An 18,710-nucleotide genomic window follows, 5' to 3' on the forward strand; every position below is an offset into this window, starting at 1 on the left:
AATAAGTGTAACCTACCCCCAATTTGTGTAGAACTTACACCCCATATGTTCTGGAAGGAACCAGACCCACCTACCTCCATAGTTACCAGTGGAGTGTTCATTTCCTCCGCTTCTGTTTCCAGGGAGGTAGAGGAGCTGGAGTGCAGGGTTGGCGTATCTTCCACGAAGGCCATTCTGGGCCGTGGTCTGAAAAATACCTTTGTCCTGATTGTACGGCCTTCGAGCTTTCACCAGCTTCCATGTATCGTGGTCTGCTGGTGGATGCGTAGGGGTTCTGCCGCCAGAGATGTGAGGTCTTGCCTGATGATGTTGCCTTCATGAGCCTGACGGCTTTTGCCTCCTCGTCGAGCTTCTTGACATGTTTCGTCAGGTTGCCCCCAAATAGCAGTATTGGTGGTTGTGTGTTACTGGTTTTACAGAACCCTGCAAATTTGGGGTTCAAGGCAGGTCGGATTGCATTTTTCCTGAGACAGTTAATTTCGAACTGTGTGTGGCAGAGAAGTGCCAGTGCATCTTGCTGTGTATCTGACATCTCTGTGCCGTCCACCAATCGGGCAAACGCCGTTATCCCGGAAGCTAGCAGCTTGAGGATCTTTTGCATCTTCATCTCCTGGGCTCTGATGCCTGCACCGATATACCCACAGATAGAGCTGTTCACCGCAGGAACATTCAGTGAAACACAGTTCTCTGGTGCTAGGTATTTGGCAGTTGTTTCGTTCACCGCCTGTTCCTGCAGCTGGTTGAACGAGAGGTAGTCGATGCTAGCTGCCAGCTGCGGCTGTAACGGCTGTCCTGTTTGCGCAGGCATCGCAAACTTGGAGACCATACCGATCAGCTTTTGTTGTTCCTGCACCCCCAGCACACTTGTGGCATCTTCAGCCAACACTTGTGGCATCTTCAGCCTGTCTTCGGAGTCAGCCCAGCAGTGACTCCTAATGCTCCCCTCTGATGAGGGAGATGCATTATGCAGCCCTCTATAAGGTGCTGCCATGGGTGTCCTAGGAGACCCATGGTGACAAGACTTCATATCTCGGAGCATGTCACATTGGAGCATCTGCTCCATCAACCGCTCCATGCGGGATATGCGATCACCATCGCTGCCCGCCGGCGGTGAGTCTTCACGGCCCGACTCGTCCGAGTCTACGGGCCTGTCCGACTTCTGCTTGGCCTTCCCGCCAGTCTGTGGTGATGATTCCGACTGTGCTGGTGCCAGGTCGGAGACTGTTGATCGCACAGATAGCGATCCAGGTGCAGTCGGCCGCTGCTGACTGCCCGCACTTCTGCGGTTCCCCACAGCCAGTCTGGATGCGGTCCGTTTGGACTTAGTTTTAGACTTGTCCATAGTTTCTTTCCTGTAACACAGAAAATAGAACAAAAAACGACCTCAGAGTAAAGAACGTACCTGCAGGTCCTGTTTTGAACCAACCGCTGCGGGGGCAATGCTCCTCCCCGCCGGTCGCTGTGCAAGGCGTTAGACGATATGATGCGCATGCGTGCTGGCGGGGTCTTCACGTAGTCACTCATGTGACTCCGAAGTAAAATCTGTTTGGTTATGGATAAAAGGAGACTCCAGAAAATATCACTCTGGACTAACAGTGTTTTGCCCTTAAGGTAACAATTTTCGCCACCTCCAACGAGATCTCACCACTAGCCACATCTTCCCATCTCCGCCTCTTTTCCTGCAGAGACCCATTCCCTCTGCAACTCCCTGGTTAACTCAACCCTTCACACCTAAACAACCACCGCCCCAGGTACCTTCCCCTGCAACCGCAGGAGACGCAATACCTGTTCCTATACCTCCTCCCTTGACTGTCCAAGGACCCCGACAGACCTTTCAGGTGAGGTACGTTCTCCCCATGACCGAGTGGGTTTTCTCCGAGATCTTTGTTTTCCTCCCACACTCCAAAGATGTACAGGTGTGTTGGTTAATTGGCTTGGTATAGATGTATATTGTCCCTAGTGTGTGCGGGGTAGTATTAATGTGTAGGGATCGCTGGTCGGGGCAGACTCAGTGGGCCAAAGGGCTTGTTTCTGCGCTGTATCTCTAAACTAAATCTAAACTAAAATAAATTAAATTCACTGCCTTATTTCTTAGTTCATTCTTTGTGATAACAACTCTCGGTTTTAACATTTCTCTGGGATTAACATTCCTCTTCCTCTCCACCTCTCTCACATACACGCTGATACATGCAAAGGTGCACACCTGTGCATGCTTCACTTAATATCATAGTGCAGAAATGGTAGTGATCCCGCAGGGGTGGCACGGTGATACAGCCGTAGAGTTTCTGCCTTACAGCACTTGCGGCGCTGGAGACCCGGGTTCGATGCCGACTACGGATGCAGTCTGTGCGGAGTATGTACGTTCTCCCCGTGACTGCGTGGGTTTTCTCTGAGATCTTTGGTTTCCTCCCACACTCCAAAGGCGTACAGGTTTGTAGGTTAATTGGCTTGGTATAAGTGCAAATTGTCCCTAGTATGTGTGTAGAGTAGCGTTAGTGTGCGGGGATCACTGGTCAGTGCGGACCCGGTGGGCCAAAGGGTTTGTTTCCGCGCTGTATCTGTATCCTCCCTCGCAACATGGACCCGCTACAGTTCACATACCATCCAAACAGATCCATGGATGATACGGTCTCACAGGTTCTGCACACCACTCTCTCTCACCTTGACAGCCAGAAGGGGGACTATGTGAGGATGCTGTTCATAGACTTCGGTTCAGCCTTCAACACGATAGTCCCCAGCAGACTTGCTGAGAAGCTGCTGGAACTGGGGCTTAACACCCCCCTGTGTGCCTGGTTCCTGGACTTTCTCACCGCCAGGCCCCAGGTAGTCAAGGTGGGTAGACATAAATCGGACACCCTCACCCTGAACACAGGATCCCCCCAGGGGTGCGTCCTCAGCCCCCTACAGCACTCCCTGTACACACATGACTGTGTGGCTAGGTTCAGCTCCAACTCCATAATCAAGTTTGCTGATGACACTGTGGTGGTGGGCCTGATCTCCGATAACGATGCGAAGGCCTACCGGGAGGAGGTGGCTGATCTGGCATTCTGGTGTCAAGACAACAGCCTCCTCTTGAATGTCACTAAAACAAAGGAGCTGATTGTGGACTTTCTAAAGGCATAACATCTGAGGACATACAAGCCACTGAAGATAAATGGGACAACTGTGGATAGGGTGAGCTGCTTTAAATACCTGGGAGTCCACATCACAGAAAATCTGACATGGACAACACACACTGCCACACTGGCGAGTAAGGCAAGGCAGCGCCTTTACCACCTCAGGCAGCTGAGGAAATTCAGAGTCTCTCTGAGGATCTTTCAGTGCTTCTACTATGGGGCTGTAGAAACATCTTGTTCGGCAACATCATGATTTGGTTTGGGAACTGCTCTGCCCAGGACAGGAAGGCTCTGCAGAGAGTAGTGCGTTTAGCCGAACGCACTATGGGACCGACACTTGCCCCCCCCCCCTGCAGGACCTATACATCAGAAGGTGCAGATCCAGAGCCAGCAACATTATGGGGGACCCCTACCACCCCAGCAACGGACTGTGCCAGCTGCTACAGTCAGGCAAACACCTCCGCTGTCATGCTGTGAAAACAGAGAGGATGAGACGGAGTTTCTACCCACAGGCCATCAGGACTGTAAACTCTTATCTCACCAGGGACTAATTTACTGTTGTGTTGTGTCTTTTTAAAATTGCTGTTTTTTTTCTAATATGTAAATACTGATTCTGTTCTGTTCTGTTCTGTAGTTTTTGCACAATCCGCAGGCATTGCCACTTTCATTTCACTGCACATCTTGTATGTGTATGTGACAAATAAAGTTGACGACTTGAAACTAACAAAACTAAAACCTTCATTTCTGCTTTGTGATTTGAGCTTGCTCTAGTCTTAGTGTTCACATGGCCTCTCAATTAGTTCCTCAGGGTCAGGCTCCTCAGGCTAACATGGGGCAGTGTGGCAGATTGAGCACATAATTATAGACATTTCACCAGCACTTGCTTTGATCAATCCCTCGCTGGTCATAATTCATGGATTGGATGGCAATAATCATAATTTCTGAGTCTGAAGAAGGGTCTCGACCTGAAATGTCACCCATTTCTTCTCGTGTTGTGGTTTACTAATACTCAAATTAAATCAGGCGATGCGGCGAATTCTTCAAGAAGTTCAAACCTTTATTTGCAAATAAAAGCTGGAACAGTCACTTAGCCAGTCCACGTGAATGCTCAGAGTTTCATGACACGAGTCACTTCTTTTATGGCATGTTTAACTCTGTATGTCCCACCCCCGGTGCATTTCCATACCCAATCACTTGCAGACATCCCCCTATCATCTGCCAATCACTTGCTCCCACCTATTTCCTCCTTCCCAGCACTTTTCCACTACATAATACAGTTATAAGTCACATGAGTCCCCTTTGTTAGGCCCCTTTCCTCCCTCATGGTTTTCCTCCCTCATGCTTATTACAAAGTCACAAAGGTCATATAACTGTCAAGAGGACTAATGCTAATTGCTCCTTGCCAGGCTAGCATCCAGAGTTCCATGTTGTTCTCTGCCACAGAAGGTAGTTGACGCCAGTTCATTGGCTATATTTAAGAGGGAGTTAGATGTGGCCCTTGTGGCTAAAGGGATCAGGGGGTATGGAGAGAAGGACAGGATACTGAGTTGGATGATCGGCCATGATCATATTGAATGGCAGTGCAGGCTCGAAGGGCCGAATGGCCTACTCCTGCACCTATTTTCTATGTTTCTATGTTTGTTCTTTGGCCTCTTTATCACACTGATGTAGTTATACAGGAATGTCTTAGACACAAAATCCAATGTTATCTCGAGGGGGAGAGATCCCAAACACAGACTCCACTATTGTTCCAGAGGCCGCTGGACCTCTCTTATTGCTCTGAGTTATCTCACTAAAGGTGTTACACAGAGTATAGGAATGTTGTAGGTCCGACGCACAAAGCTATAGCATCGGGGAAGAGACCCCAACCACTGTTATTTTAGAGGCCTCAAAGGACAAAGGAATGTCTTATCTTAACAGAGACTAGCTACAGCGACAAGCCAGAGACAGCTAGCATTTTCAATACTTACATTTTCAATACTTAATACAAAGGTATAAAAAGTAGAAAGTATAAAAGATAGATACAAACGTATAGTATAAAATATAACATACTATACTCTCCAGAGATGCTGACTGTCCTGCTGTTACTCCAGAATTTTGTGTCTATAATCTCCATGGAGTTGCCTTAACATCCTCTTCAGTCCTATATGTAGACAATTGGTACTACTGATCTGCCAGTCTGAAGCCATAGCTGATGCAATCAAAGAAAGCTGACCGTACGATGAACATATTTCAGCAGCCCAGCTATAAAAATGTCTGTAGAGACCCTATACAAAGTGGAAGAGCAGCAGAAACCATGGATAGATCTCCGACTAGAACAGTGGTTCTTAACCTTTTTGGCGCCATTATGCGCATACGTGAACAAATTACGGTGTGTGGTATGTACCTTTGTTTGGTTCATAAACATGGGCTCAACTAATTGTAATGTTATTTGTGTCCCCTTCATGGGCCCCGGCAAAGCCCCAAACGACACCCATAGAGGGTTACGGCCCTCAGGTTAAGAACCACTGGAATAGAAGCATGCCGTGGAAATTTAAGGAGATCTATTTTCTCCAACCTCCATTATAAAATATGAATGTTCTGCATACTTCAAAAAAAAAAATCAGCACCTAAATACTTAAATATTAATAGGGAACAGGAAATGTATAATGAAATTTGATAGTGCCTAGTTTCACTTTTCAAATAATTGATGTTGTTATCCATACAGATCAAAATTGCATTTTGTGTAGGAAGGAACTGCAGATACTGGTTTAAACCGAAGAGAGACACAAAAAGCTGGAGTTACTCAGCGGGACAGGCAGCATCTCTGGAGAGAAGGAATAGCTGAAGTTTCGGGTCGAGACCCTTCTTCAGATGTGAAGATAGTGTTTTGTCTCAACTTTGCCAGTTTGGCCAACCACTCCAGGATCTGCAAATCATGTGTTTTCTTTCAGCAGTGAGTTCACATGGAAAGGAATATTATTGGACAGCTGAGTAATCTTCACATTATGTGGTATGGTTTATCCATAGATTGCAGCAGCTTTTGTGTAGGAAAGAAATGCAGATCTTGGTTTAAATCAAAGATGCAAAATGCTGGAGTAACTCAGTGGGACAGGCAGCATCTCTGGAGAAATAGGTGACGTTTCGGGTCAAGACCCTTTTTCAGACTGAGAGTCAGGGGAAAGGGAAAGGCAACGTTTCAATTAAATTAACTGTTAAAAAGTCGCAACACATGAAATGATTTGTGCCATATTGTTGCTCGTCTGATTCTTGGTGCAGTAACTGGGTTGTGTGTCTTTATGGAACATGGTTTAAATCCCATTGTCCTCCACCTCTATGCTTGAATGAGCCAAAATAAAAATCTGGACTCTCCCAACCACTCTCAGTCTGAAGAAGGGTCTAGACCCGAAACAAAAAACATTTAGATATGGATGATTGAACATAAAACACAGGGAGTGCAGCACAATAACTGGCCCTTTGGCCCACAAAGTCTGTGCCAAATATAATGACAAGACCATCACTTATGTAACCACACATAACCCAAATCCCTCCATTCACCTTTTGCTGAACACCTCCGCTGAGTCTGCCTTGGCCTATGTGATATCTCGGTGGCCAAACACTTTAACTCCCCTCCCCATTCCCACTATGACCTTCGCTCCTTAGAAAATATTATTTCCTTCGCTCCATAGATGCTGCTGCACCCGCTGAGTTTCCCCAGCAATTTTTTGTACCTCCCACTATGACCTTTCTGTCCTGGGCCTCCTCCATTGTCAGAGTGAGCCCCAATGCAAATTGGAGGAACAGCACCTCATATTTCGCTTGGAAAGTCAACCCAGCGGTATGAACATTGATTTCTCTAACTTCAAGTAACTCATGCATCCCCTTACTCTCCACCCCTCCCCCACCCCAGTCATCGTACGAGTTTCACAGTCATCCTATTGAGATTCACTGTCTGAATGACTCATTACCGTGTAGCCCACAGCCAACAATCGACCATTAATCTACTGGATCATGTGGACCATGGGGGACTGTATCAAATGCTTTACTAAATTCCATGTAGACAACATCCACCACTCTACCTTCATCCATCACCTTTGTCACCTCCTCAAAAAACTTGACCAGGTTAATGACCAGGTTAATGAGACATGACCTGCCGTGTTCAAAGGGATGCTCAGGTGATATGGTGAGAAGGCAGGAACGGGGTACTGAATGTGGATGATCAGCCATGATCACAGTGAATGGTGGTGCTGGCTCAAAGGGCCGAATGGCCTCCTCCTGCACCTATTGTCCATTGTCTCAATGTACCTAATTAACCCATTCTCTTCCAAATGGGAGTAAATCCTATCCCGACGAATCATCTCCAATAATTTCCCTACTCCTGACGTGAGGCTCACCGGCCTATTATTCTTTGGATTCTCTCCACTTTCCTTCTTAAATAAAGAAACAACATTAGCCACTCGCCCTTCCCCCGGGGGCCTCGTCTGTGGCTAGAGAAGAAGCAAAGATCTCCGTCAAAGCTGGGATTCATAGACCCTCACTGCTCCTTCAATTCACTCCAGGCATTTAACATCAACGAGAGCATTTGTGCCATGCAGTCTCTGCCATGATATCAGAGCAGCATAGCAGACAATGTGAGCAGAGCAGGATCCTGAAACATAACGTTGCATCTGATCGTATCATTTATCTTTGAGAGGAGAGTTTTGTTGTACTTGTTCAGAGAATGCGAAAATTAAGAAAAGGTCATCATTTGTTCCCTAAGCAGTAGCTGCCTTGGTATTTGAGAGTGCAGTTGAGGACACATTGTATTTAATTTAGTTTACTTTAGTTTAGTTTAGTTTAGAGATACAGCGCAGAAACAGGCCCTTCAGCCCACTGAGTCCGACCCGACCAACGATCACGCTGCACACGAACACCATCCTACACACGCTAGTGACAATTTACACTTATACCAAGCCAATTTACCTACAAACCTGTGCATCTTTGGAGTGTGGGAGGAAACCGAAAATCTCTGAGAAAACCCACGCAGGTCACGGGGAGAACGTACAAACTCTGTACAGACAGCATCCGTGGTCGGGATCGAACCCTGGTCTCCGGTGCTACAAGCGCTGTAAGGCAGCAACTCTACCGCTGCGCCACCGTGCCGCCTAATGAAGTGGAATTACATAGACATTAGACTGAGCAAAGATTGCAAATTTAGTTTCCCAAAGGCATTGATGAACGGAGAGGAGTGTTAATGACAATGCAGCATTTTCATGGACACTACTGCTGCCTTTTCCCTAAAAATCCGTTATTCACACCAACAGCCACATCTGTAGTTCAGTTCAGTTTAGTTTATTGTCACGTGTACCGAGGTACAGTGAAAAGCTTTTGTTGCGTGCTATCCAGTCAGCAGAAAGACAATACATGAATACAATCGAGCCATTTACAGTGTATAGTCATAGATCATAGAAGATCGTAGTTAAATAAATAAATGTTGCTGTGGGAATAGAGATTTAAGAGTGAGGAGTGATTATAATGTAAGGTTGTAGATCTGCATCTGTGGCTAGAACGTATGGATGGCACGTTAGCGCCGCGGTAGAGTTGCCGCCTTACAGCGCTTGTACCGCTGGAGACCCGGGTTCGATCCCGACTACGGATGCTGTCTGTACGGAGTTCATACGTTCTCCCCATGACCGTGTGGGTTTTCTCCGAGATCTTTGGTTTCCTCCCACACTCCAAAGACGTACAGGTTCAAAGGTTCAAAGGTTCAAAGGTTGATTTATTGTCACATACACCTAAATGTAGTGAAATTCCTTTTGCCAATGCAGCACATAAAAAAGAATACAAACATAACAATAATAAATAGCTTTAACATAAAAACATCCCCCCACAATGGTTCCCAACATGGGGGAAGGCACAGAGTCCAGTCCCATCCCCAATGTCCACCCGTAGTCGAGCCTTTTGAGGCCTCCACAGTTGCCTCTACGGAGGCCCGATGTTCCAGGCCGTCCTCGCCGGGTGATGATGTTCCGGCGTCGGGAGAGTCCTCTCAGCAGCATGGGAACCCTGGAACGGCCGCCTCCCCACTCGAGACCGTGGCTTCCGGAGCCGACAAGGCCGCGCCGAATGGAGCTCAACTGGCGATCTCGTCGCGAGATCCCCGGCTCCCGATGCAAAGTTCAGCGCCGCCGCCCGCAGCCGCTCCTCAGACCCGCAGCTCCGCAACGGACCCAGCTCACCGGAGTTCCAGCTCAGCGACCCAGTCAAGGCACCGCCCGCCCCGCAATGGCGCTCCAGCGCTGCACCGCCATCCTCAGACCCGCTGCTCCGCCGCCGCCGATGCCGGTGCAGCCGCCGCCTATGCCGGTGCCGCCGCCGCCGATGCCGAGGCTCCGGCGGTCACCTCGCTCCTCGGACCCGCAGCTCCGCAGCCGCCGATGCCGGTGCCGAGGCTCTGGGTGGTCCCCTCAGGAAATGCCGCTCCAGGCCCGCTGGTAGGCCGCGAGGACGGGTCGAAAGTGCAGCCCGGAGAAAAGCTGCATCTCCGACCAGGTAGGGACCCTGAAAATTAGTTTCTCCCCTCCCCACACATAAAAAAGCTAGAACTCCTTAAAAACAAAACACTAAACTAACTAAAAATAAGAAAAAAGAAATGAAAAACAGACAGCTGCAGGCTAGGCAGCCATACCCCCTACAGGTCGGCGCCTGTAGGTAAATGTAAAAATTGTCCCTAGTGTGTATAGGATAGAGTTAATATGCGGGTATCGCTGGTCGACGCGGACCATGTGGGCCAAATGGCCAGTTCCCGCGCAGTATCTCTAAACTAAACAAAAAATAGTCGCCTGGGTTGGGCGCCATCTCGGAAGGCAGATGCTGGTTTACAATACAAGACACCAAATGTTGCTGTTACTCAATGGGTCAGGCAGCATCTCTGAAAAACATGGATAGGTGCCATTTCGGGACCCTTGAGATCCTTCATTAGGTTCATCTGTATCACTACTTTTGTCTGATGGTTGGTCCACTGACAGATTGTACATTCTGTGATTTTGTTTTAAGCATTGCGTGCACAGGTTGGCTGAAACACACAGATCACAGCTAATTAACTGAGGTCCAATCTGTACTTGGAAAGCAGCTGCTGGAATATGAAACAAAAATGGTTGTTATGAAAATGTTTATGAAAATGTTTATGAAAAAATAACTGAAGAACTTAACTGGTCAAGGAGCATCTGTGGAAAGAAAACAATGTTTTAGGTCAGCAAGCCAAGGTTACAGTTTTCAAAGCAGAACTGGGGGAGGAGTGAGGTGTAAGACAAAAGATTCTATGGAAATAGGTGGAGACAGATCATGTGAGAAGGAGCAATAAACACAAATTGCTGGGGTAACTCAGCAGGCCAGGCCGCATCTCTGGAGATATGGATAGATGATGTTTTGAGTAGGGACACTTCTTCAGACTGGTTCTAGTAGGGGGGGAGGGGGGGGTGGGGTGGGTGTGGAAACCAGGCAAGTGATAGGTGGGTATAGGTGTGAGGGGTTGAATAGCAGATGGCTGGAGATTGGCCAGAAATGAAAAGGAGACAAAGGACTGACTATTGGTGTGAGGCCAGGGAAGGATAAAGGTGAATAGAAGGATAGAGGTCATTATTATTGGATTGGATTCCTTTATTGTCATTCAGACCTTTCGGTCTGAACGAAATTTCATTGCATGCAGTCATACATATTATAATAAATAACGAAACATACAATAAACACAAATTAACATCCACCACAGTGAGTTCACCAGGCACCTTCTTTCGAAACCAAATTTCGTTTGAACCTCATGTGAGGTTCAAATGACAAATAAAAGGTATTGTATTGTATTGTACCTCCTCACTGTGATGGAGGCAAAAGTCTTAAAGTCTCTGTCTCTTCCCTCATTGTACTCCCTCTGCGTTGAGGCGATCCAGGCTTCCGTTGTGACCCACCGGATGATGGTCAGTTCCGCGGCTCAACCGAGCTCCGTGAACGGGCCGGTTCAAACTCTGTGGCCCGGGGTGGTAGAAGCTACTGAAGCTGCCGCCATCCAGTCCAGCGGATGCAGCTGTAGTTGCAGGAGCTACGGAGAACAGGTCACCAACCTGTGACCTGCAAGCTCCCGACGATGTCGTCCACTGAGCCCCGAATTCAGGTCACCGCCGCCAGAAAGCCGGAACGCCGCCTCAGCCCCGAAGCCGGGCCACCGACACCGGAACGCCGGAACGCCGCCATTTAATCATTGATTAAAATAAATGCGCAGTAAAATAATCGGACTGGAGCAGGAACCACTGATCAGTATTTACAATAGAAGGACTAAACTAAAAGGAACACAAATAGCCTCAGACACCACTCACTCACTGCACAGCCAAGACAATCTTCTACCCTCAGGCCAGAGATACAGGTCACTCACATTCAGGACTAAGAGAACCATGTCGAGTTTTGTGCCTGCATCCATTCGACTCATGAATAGTTGATCTATTTATTTATATATACATTTTTAACATTATTTCCATGTTTTTATGCCTATTCTTCATGTATTGTGCTTTGCGAGTTTTACCTACTGGCCACTGTTGGACTGCTGGTATGTGATGTGTGTGGTATATTGTGTTGTGTGCTGGGTATGTGAACTGTACACGCACTGATGTTCTGCACAAATGAAGTTCCTAACAGATAAATAAAGTTAATTTAATTGAATTGGAGGACGGGGGGGGGGGGGGGGGGGGGGGGAGAGGAAAGGGGGGCAGGATAGTGGGTGAATTGGGTCCGTATCCAGGTGGGGTATGGGAGAAGAGGGGGGAGAATAAAAAGTGAGGGCAGGGGAGTTGATGTTTAATTACTTAAAATTGGATAATTCAAGGTTCATGTTGGACGGTAAGCTACACAGTTTGCTCAAGTCTATAGCATCAGCAGTTCCTTGGTTGTCCGTGCTAAGGAGCATGTACTGACTTTAGAGAAGCATGGTGAGAAATGGACATAACCATGATAGTGAGAAAGAATAGGAAAGCAGTTCGCCTGAAATTAGAAAATTCAATGTTCAATACAGAGATTTGCAAAGTACCTTGACAGAAGATAATATATCGTTCTCCAATTTAATGTCGGGCCTATCTATGTCATTCAAAGAGGCCACAGAGAAGCAGGTTGGAATGAGAGTGGAATTAAGAATTGAAGCTTGTAATACCAAGGGGAAACTATACAAATTGGATGTGGAGAAGATAATCTGGAACTAGGAGCCACTGCTTAAAATGGATGGTCTCCCACTTAAGATGGAGATGAGACAATTGTTTTTCTCTCAGAGAATTGCGAGTCTCTGAAATTCTATTCCTCAAAGCTCAATGGAAACAAAGTCTTTGAATATGTTTAAGGCAGAGATAGACAGATACCTGATAAGCAAAGAAGTGAAAAGTTATTTTGGGCAAGCAAGAATTTAGAGTTAAAGTTAGAGTTAAAGTCAGATCAGCCATGATGTTACTGAATGGTGGAGCAGAGTTGCGGGGTCAGATGGACTACCTCAGCTCCATATCCCTTTGTTCTTAATATTGCCCTTTGCTTTATTCTTCACAACAAATGGATTAATTCCACTGTTAGTCATTGTAGATTTTAATAATGAATGAAGAAAAGTAAAGTTGAGTTGCAAGCAAAGTAATTGATGGAAACCACGATATTAGACCAAGAGTAACAATCTCTTCTCACTTCAGCAGTGACTATATTTTCACAAGTAGTAACAGCGTTGATGCAGCAACAGACATCCAATTAGTGTAGTATGTCTTGGTGGTAATAAAGAAGATTTCTTTTCTATATAGGATACTATCAGAAGGTGCAATTCAGCTACTCTGCTAAACCTACTTCCAACTTCCTACTTCAGATGGAAGCCATTCAGTCTTGCAGGGAGAAAACTCACTCCTCTCCCATTTCTCCTCATTTCTCTGTAGCCATGTCATTCATTCTCTCTCACATTCCCGTCGACCTCCCTTTGATTCTGTCGCCATTTACCTGCACAGGGGGTGACGTACTGTAGCCGTTTAACCCAGCAACGCATGTCAGGGATCTGGGAGGAAACCACATAGCCTCACAGAAAACTGTGAGATTACAAGGAGCATGTGGAAATTCCACACAGACACACCCAAGATCAAGACTGAACGAGGGTCCCTGTAGCGGTGTGAACCACTGTGCCAATGTGCCACCATGGGGCTGAAGATGTCCTGGTTGGGTTGCTCCTGGGCCTGGCCAAGCTGGCCATCCGCGAGTCACGGCGCCAGATGGTGGAGGGCTCTACCCGAGCCAGCTGCCTGCCCCTTTTCTGGGGTTACGTCCGTGCCCGGGTGGGGTTAGAAAAGGAATACGCCCTGTCTGCGGGCACCCTGAGGGAGTTCCAGGACCGCTGGGCTCCGCAGGGTGTTGAATGTATCCTCAATAAGGATTGTAACATAGTTGTATAGTAGTTTATTATGGATACATGTTTGTATTGTATTATGGTGGTGGGTTCTGGCTTGTTTTATTGTAGTATAAATATTATTTTTAATAATTGAATACATTTTTGATTTAAAAAAAAAATTTTAAAAAAATGTGCCACCATGCTACTATGCCACCATGCCATTGAGCCACTGTGCCACCATACCACCATGCCAATGTGCCACAGTACCACCATGCCAAATGTGCCACAATACCACCATGCCATTGTGCCACAGTACCACCATGCCAATGTGCCACAGTACCACCATGCCATTGTGCCACAGTACCACCATGCCATTGTGCTACCAAGTCACTGTGTCACAATGTCACTGTGCCACCGTGCCATTGTGCCACCATACCACAATGTCTCTGTGCCACTGCCACCATGTCACTGTGCCACTGTGTCACCATGTCTGTGCCACAATGTGCCACACCTTCTGTGGTATTAATGCCCATCCCATCATTGAATGTCAGATAGGATGTTGTTAAAATGGAATGGTAGATTTACTCCTTTTGTACCATGTGCCCATAGTACATTGCGGTTTGGAAGAGCATACACCCACTCAAGGCTTGCAGGTCCCACTTTATTCATGGGGACCATTGACATCATTTAGACCTGACTGCCATTGTAATGTTAACCTGACTGAGGATCTGGCTGTGGATCTGGAAACTGGAGAATGATCAGCAAGTTTTTTCGGGTATAAAAGGAACAGGAGTTTACCCCAGTCCACATGAGGGATGTTTAAGCCAAACTATCGCACTTAAGCAATGGTCCAGTCTGAACTCTCCACAGTATTGCAGTTCTGGGATCTGCTGCCTCACAGAACCAGTGATCTGGGTTCAGTTCTGACCTCTGGTTCTGATTTCGTGGAGTTCATGCATTCTACCTATAACTGAATAGGTTTTCTCTGCGCTTTCCAGTTTCTTCCCATATCACAAAAGATATGCAGGTCAAAAGGTTAATTTTCCATGGTATTCCTTCTATTTTATCCTTTTGTTATTTTTTGTTGCATGGTGAGCCAGATGCAACAAAATTTCATTCAGACTTGCATTTGTTGGTGTATTTTTGAATGATAATAAAGTCTTTGATTGATTGATTGATTGATTGATTAAATTGCTCCAAGTGTGTAGGATTTGGGTAAATGGGCAATTCATCATTGGCATGGACTCATAGCCAGAAGGGCCTGTCCCTGTGATGTACGACAGTTGTCATGGCCATGGAACTGCCTTGGGCTGACTTACAAATTATTTAGCACAGGAGATGAGGCAGAAGAGATAGAGCCTGACTATTCAAGTCACCTGATTCTCACTCTCTCCTTTTGCTGGAAGTTACCTCCAATCTAAGTTCAATGGTACAATATTTCCAGTCATCTATCACAGATTACCTCTTATTACCATTCAAACAATCATATAGTCAGCAGCCACTGAATCTGTGTTAGATGTGTGCTCTGAGTGAGTCGGGAAAACCTGCAACTTAAACCTGTAATCTTTGACTCAATCCCTTGACTGAACAAATCCCATATCACTGCTCCTAATGTGACTTTGTTAAAATTGTTGATTTTGGAATATTTCATAATTACTCTCAACAATAATTAAGAAAATAAGTAATAGTCAAGAGATGTTTCATGTGATGTAAAATGTGTGTCAGATGTATATTTATATTTTTATTGGTCTAGTAGGAAACATAAAATGGGTCCCTTGCTCATTACATCGTACTGCATATCTTACTGAGTCAATATGACTTAATTGAACCAAAAACAAAACACACTCATTAATCTGAACAATTATTAGTTTTCAATACCTGCATTTTGAAGAGTAAAAAGTAGCAGGTTTACTGGGACAAACATTTCACAGAAGTTTGCAATTAAATAACAAAAATAATATTTAAAGGCCTCAGAAGTAGTATTGACAGAATGACTGGAACTGGTCCTTCAAGTACTGGGCACTACATAGAAAGTAATCCTCTATTATCAAGAAGACATTTAACATACGCTAGACTAAGTGGGACACGTTGGGTCCTAGTAACACAGGAGGCCTGGTCATCAACACAACCCATTCCCCAGAGCAATATTCCACCATGATGTGGGAGAGGGGGTGGTGTGGGGGAGGGGGGTGTGGGATGGGATGTGTGGGGGAGGAGGTGTGTGTGTGTGAGGGGGGTGTGGTGGAGAGGGGGTTGTGGGGGAGTGGGGGAGGGGGCATGCGTGTGGGAGGGGGGTGTATGGGGGAGGGTGTGTGGGGATGTGGTGGAGGGGGGTGTGGGGAAAAGGGGGTTGGTGGGAGGGGGAAGGAGTGTGTGGGGAGGGGGGTGGTCGCAGCAGACGCATCTCGCACTGTACTCACCCCGTACCTTCAGCTTTCGGCCTCACGCAGCAGATCCTGGTCCCACTCCAGCTTCACTCGGAGGCTTCCGGTCCAACTCAGCAGCTTCCGGCTGGTCGTGCTGGTCGCCGCAGAAGCAGTCCGTGGGCTGCTCACACCCCGCGGGCTGCTCACACACTCCGCACCTTCAGCTTTTTATTCTCCTCGCCGCGTTATTGACAGCGGGTTTCGGAATGGGATTTTTTAACGATTTTTAAAACTTTCATAATGTTTGTACTATTTCACCGATCGGAACAAAATGTCTTTGACTTGCAGCAGTGGAGAATGGTGAGTAAGGTGGTGAAAAATCGTAGCGCTATGGGGGACCGTTTTTGTGCAAATTGAATTACACGCAGACAGGAAGTGGTCACGATGAGAGTTTTAGTAATAGTGTAGAAGATAGATGAGTGGCATTGATAAGATAGTCAGTATCTTTTTCAAAGATATCATAGCTTTAAGATAGGAGTGCCAAAATATAAAGGAGGTAGAACATAGAACAGCACAGGAACTACACAAGATGCTGGAGTAACTCAGTGGAGTTACTCAGTAAATAAATTCCTCCTCATCTCCTTCCTAAAGGAACATCCTTTAAATCTGAGGCTGTAACCTCTGGTCCTAGACTCTCCCACTAGTGGAAACATGCTCTCCACATCCACTCTAACCAAGCCTTTCACTATTCTGTATGTTTCAATAAAGTACCCTTATTAATAAAAAATTAAGCATATCTTTGTCTAGGCATTTCCTTAGCCATCAAGCAGATCTCTCTCACCACAAAGGCATTCACAGACTGTTCCATCTTTTAAAGTTTAGTTTCAAGCTTTCTCCATCTCTACTGATATTTTACTGTAGGGTTGGTGCAGGGGAGCGGTTATTTTATTGTTTTCTGTCACCTTCTACAATTTGTATCTTCTGCCTGTATTTTTTCTTTTTACTCTTCTTTCTCCTCTTTCTCCGCAATGTTCCCAAGGTTTTTTTGCTCACCATCTCCAAATGCTTGAGTTTGCTTTGCCATCTGTAGCTTGAACTGCATGAACATAGAACATAGAACAGAACAGTGCACCAGAACAGGCCCTTCAGCCCACCATGTCGCCAAGTTAAACTCATCTGCCTGTACATGATCTGTATCCCTCTATTCCCAGCACTTCCATGTGCCTCTCTAAAAGCCTCTTCAACGGCATTATCATTACTGCCTCCACCACCACCCCTGGTAATGCATTCCAGGCTCCCACTATTCTCTGTGTAAAATACTTGTCCCGCACAACTTCATTAAACATTCCCCCTCTCTCCTTATAGCTGTGCCCCCTGCTGTTGGACATTTCCATCTGGGAAAATGGTATTGACTGTCTACCCTATCTACGCCTCCCAGAATTTTATATATTTCTATCAAGTCTCCCCTCAACCTCCGACATTCCAGAGAAAATAATCCAAGTCTAACCAACCTCCCCTTGATTAGAGCTGAAACCTTCTCACCCAGGCAGCATTCTGGTAAGTATCCGATGCACCCTCTTCAAAGCCTCAACATCTTTCCTGTAATTGGGTGACCAGAACTGCAGGCAATATGCCCCAAGCAATAACAGCAAACACACCATAATCCTTCTTTACATCCCTATCTTCTAGTGCTGCTATCTTTCCTGAGGTCCAGAGATGCTGCCTGACCCGTGGAGTTACTCCAGGATTTTGTGTCTACCTGCAGTTCCTTGTTATTGCATTAAAACTGATGGAATCATGATCGTCATCAGCCAGAGTATTGATGATGACCCCACAGACGAGCACCAGGCCTTAATCTTAAACATCATTACTGATTTCATCACTTCCGGGTCCTTGCCCTCTAAAGCCTCCAACCATATCGTTCCCCTGCCCGGCAAGGCCCGATTTTATCTTCTCCCCAAAATCCACAAAGACAACTGTCCTGTCAAACCCATTGTTTCTGCTTGTTCATGTCCCACCAAATTAATTTCCACATACCTCCAATCCCTCCCTACCTATGTCCAAGACGCCTCACACGCTCTTCGTCTATTCAATGACTTCCGTTTTCCAGGCCCCCACTCACTCATCTTCACCATGGATGTCCTGTTACTACACCTCCATCCCGCAACAGGACGATCTTAAAGCCCTTTGTTTCTTCCTCGACCACAAAACCAGTCAATTTCCGTCTACCAATACCCTCCTCCGCCTAGCAAAGCTGGTCCTTACCCTCAACAACTTCTCCTTCACCTCCTCCCACTTCATCCAAATCCACGGCGTAGCTATGGGCACGTGCATGGGCCCTCTTTGTAGGGTAAGTGGAACAAACACTGTTCCGGGCGTACACTGGCCCTATCCCTGAACTCTACCTCCGTTACATTGATGACTGCATTGGTGCTACCTCCCGCACCCATACAGAACTCACTGGCTTCATCAACTTCACCACCAATATCCATCCAACTCAAATTCACTTGGACCATCTCTGACATCTCCCTACTGTTTCTAGATCTCACCATCTCCATCGCAGGTAACAGATTACTGACCGACATCTACTACAAACCTACTGACCCGCACAGCTATCTAGCCTACACTTCCCACCCCACTTCCTGTAAATACTCTATCCCCTAGGTGAATGGAAGGCCAGAGGACCAACAGAACAACAGAGGAGGATGACTGAACTTTGGTGCCTTCCCTCACAGTGGGAAACTTTGATTCCGCTGTGTGGGGATGTTTGTGTTAAAGATTATCGTGTTCTGTACTCTTTTTTTTATTCGTATGGCAGTATGGTGACCACAAATTTCACTGTACCAATTGGTGCATGTGACAATAAATGTCTCTGTGTCTGTCTGC

At 46.5% G+C, this 18,710-nt stretch overlaps 1 long non-coding RNA gene across 1 annotated transcript in view; it reads right to left on the reverse strand.

Moving 5' to 3' along the window:
- The window catches only part of LOC116985462, a 427-nt gene extending 360 nt beyond the window's left edge, over window positions 1-67 (reverse strand). Inside the window, exon 1 of the long non-coding RNA XR_004415267.1 lies at window positions 13-67. This is a non-coding gene — a long non-coding RNA (uncharacterized LOC116985462). The remainder of the gene's footprint in view (window positions 1-12) is intronic.
- Window positions 68-18,710: the final 18,643 nt, after the last annotated feature.

Source organism: Amblyraja radiata, chromosome 22 (assembly GCF_010909765.2).
Source record: "Amblyraja radiata isolate CabotCenter1 chromosome 22, sAmbRad1.1.pri, whole genome shotgun sequence".
Lineage (NCBI taxonomy): Eukaryota > Metazoa > Chordata > Chondrichthyes > Rajiformes > Rajidae > Amblyraja > Amblyraja radiata.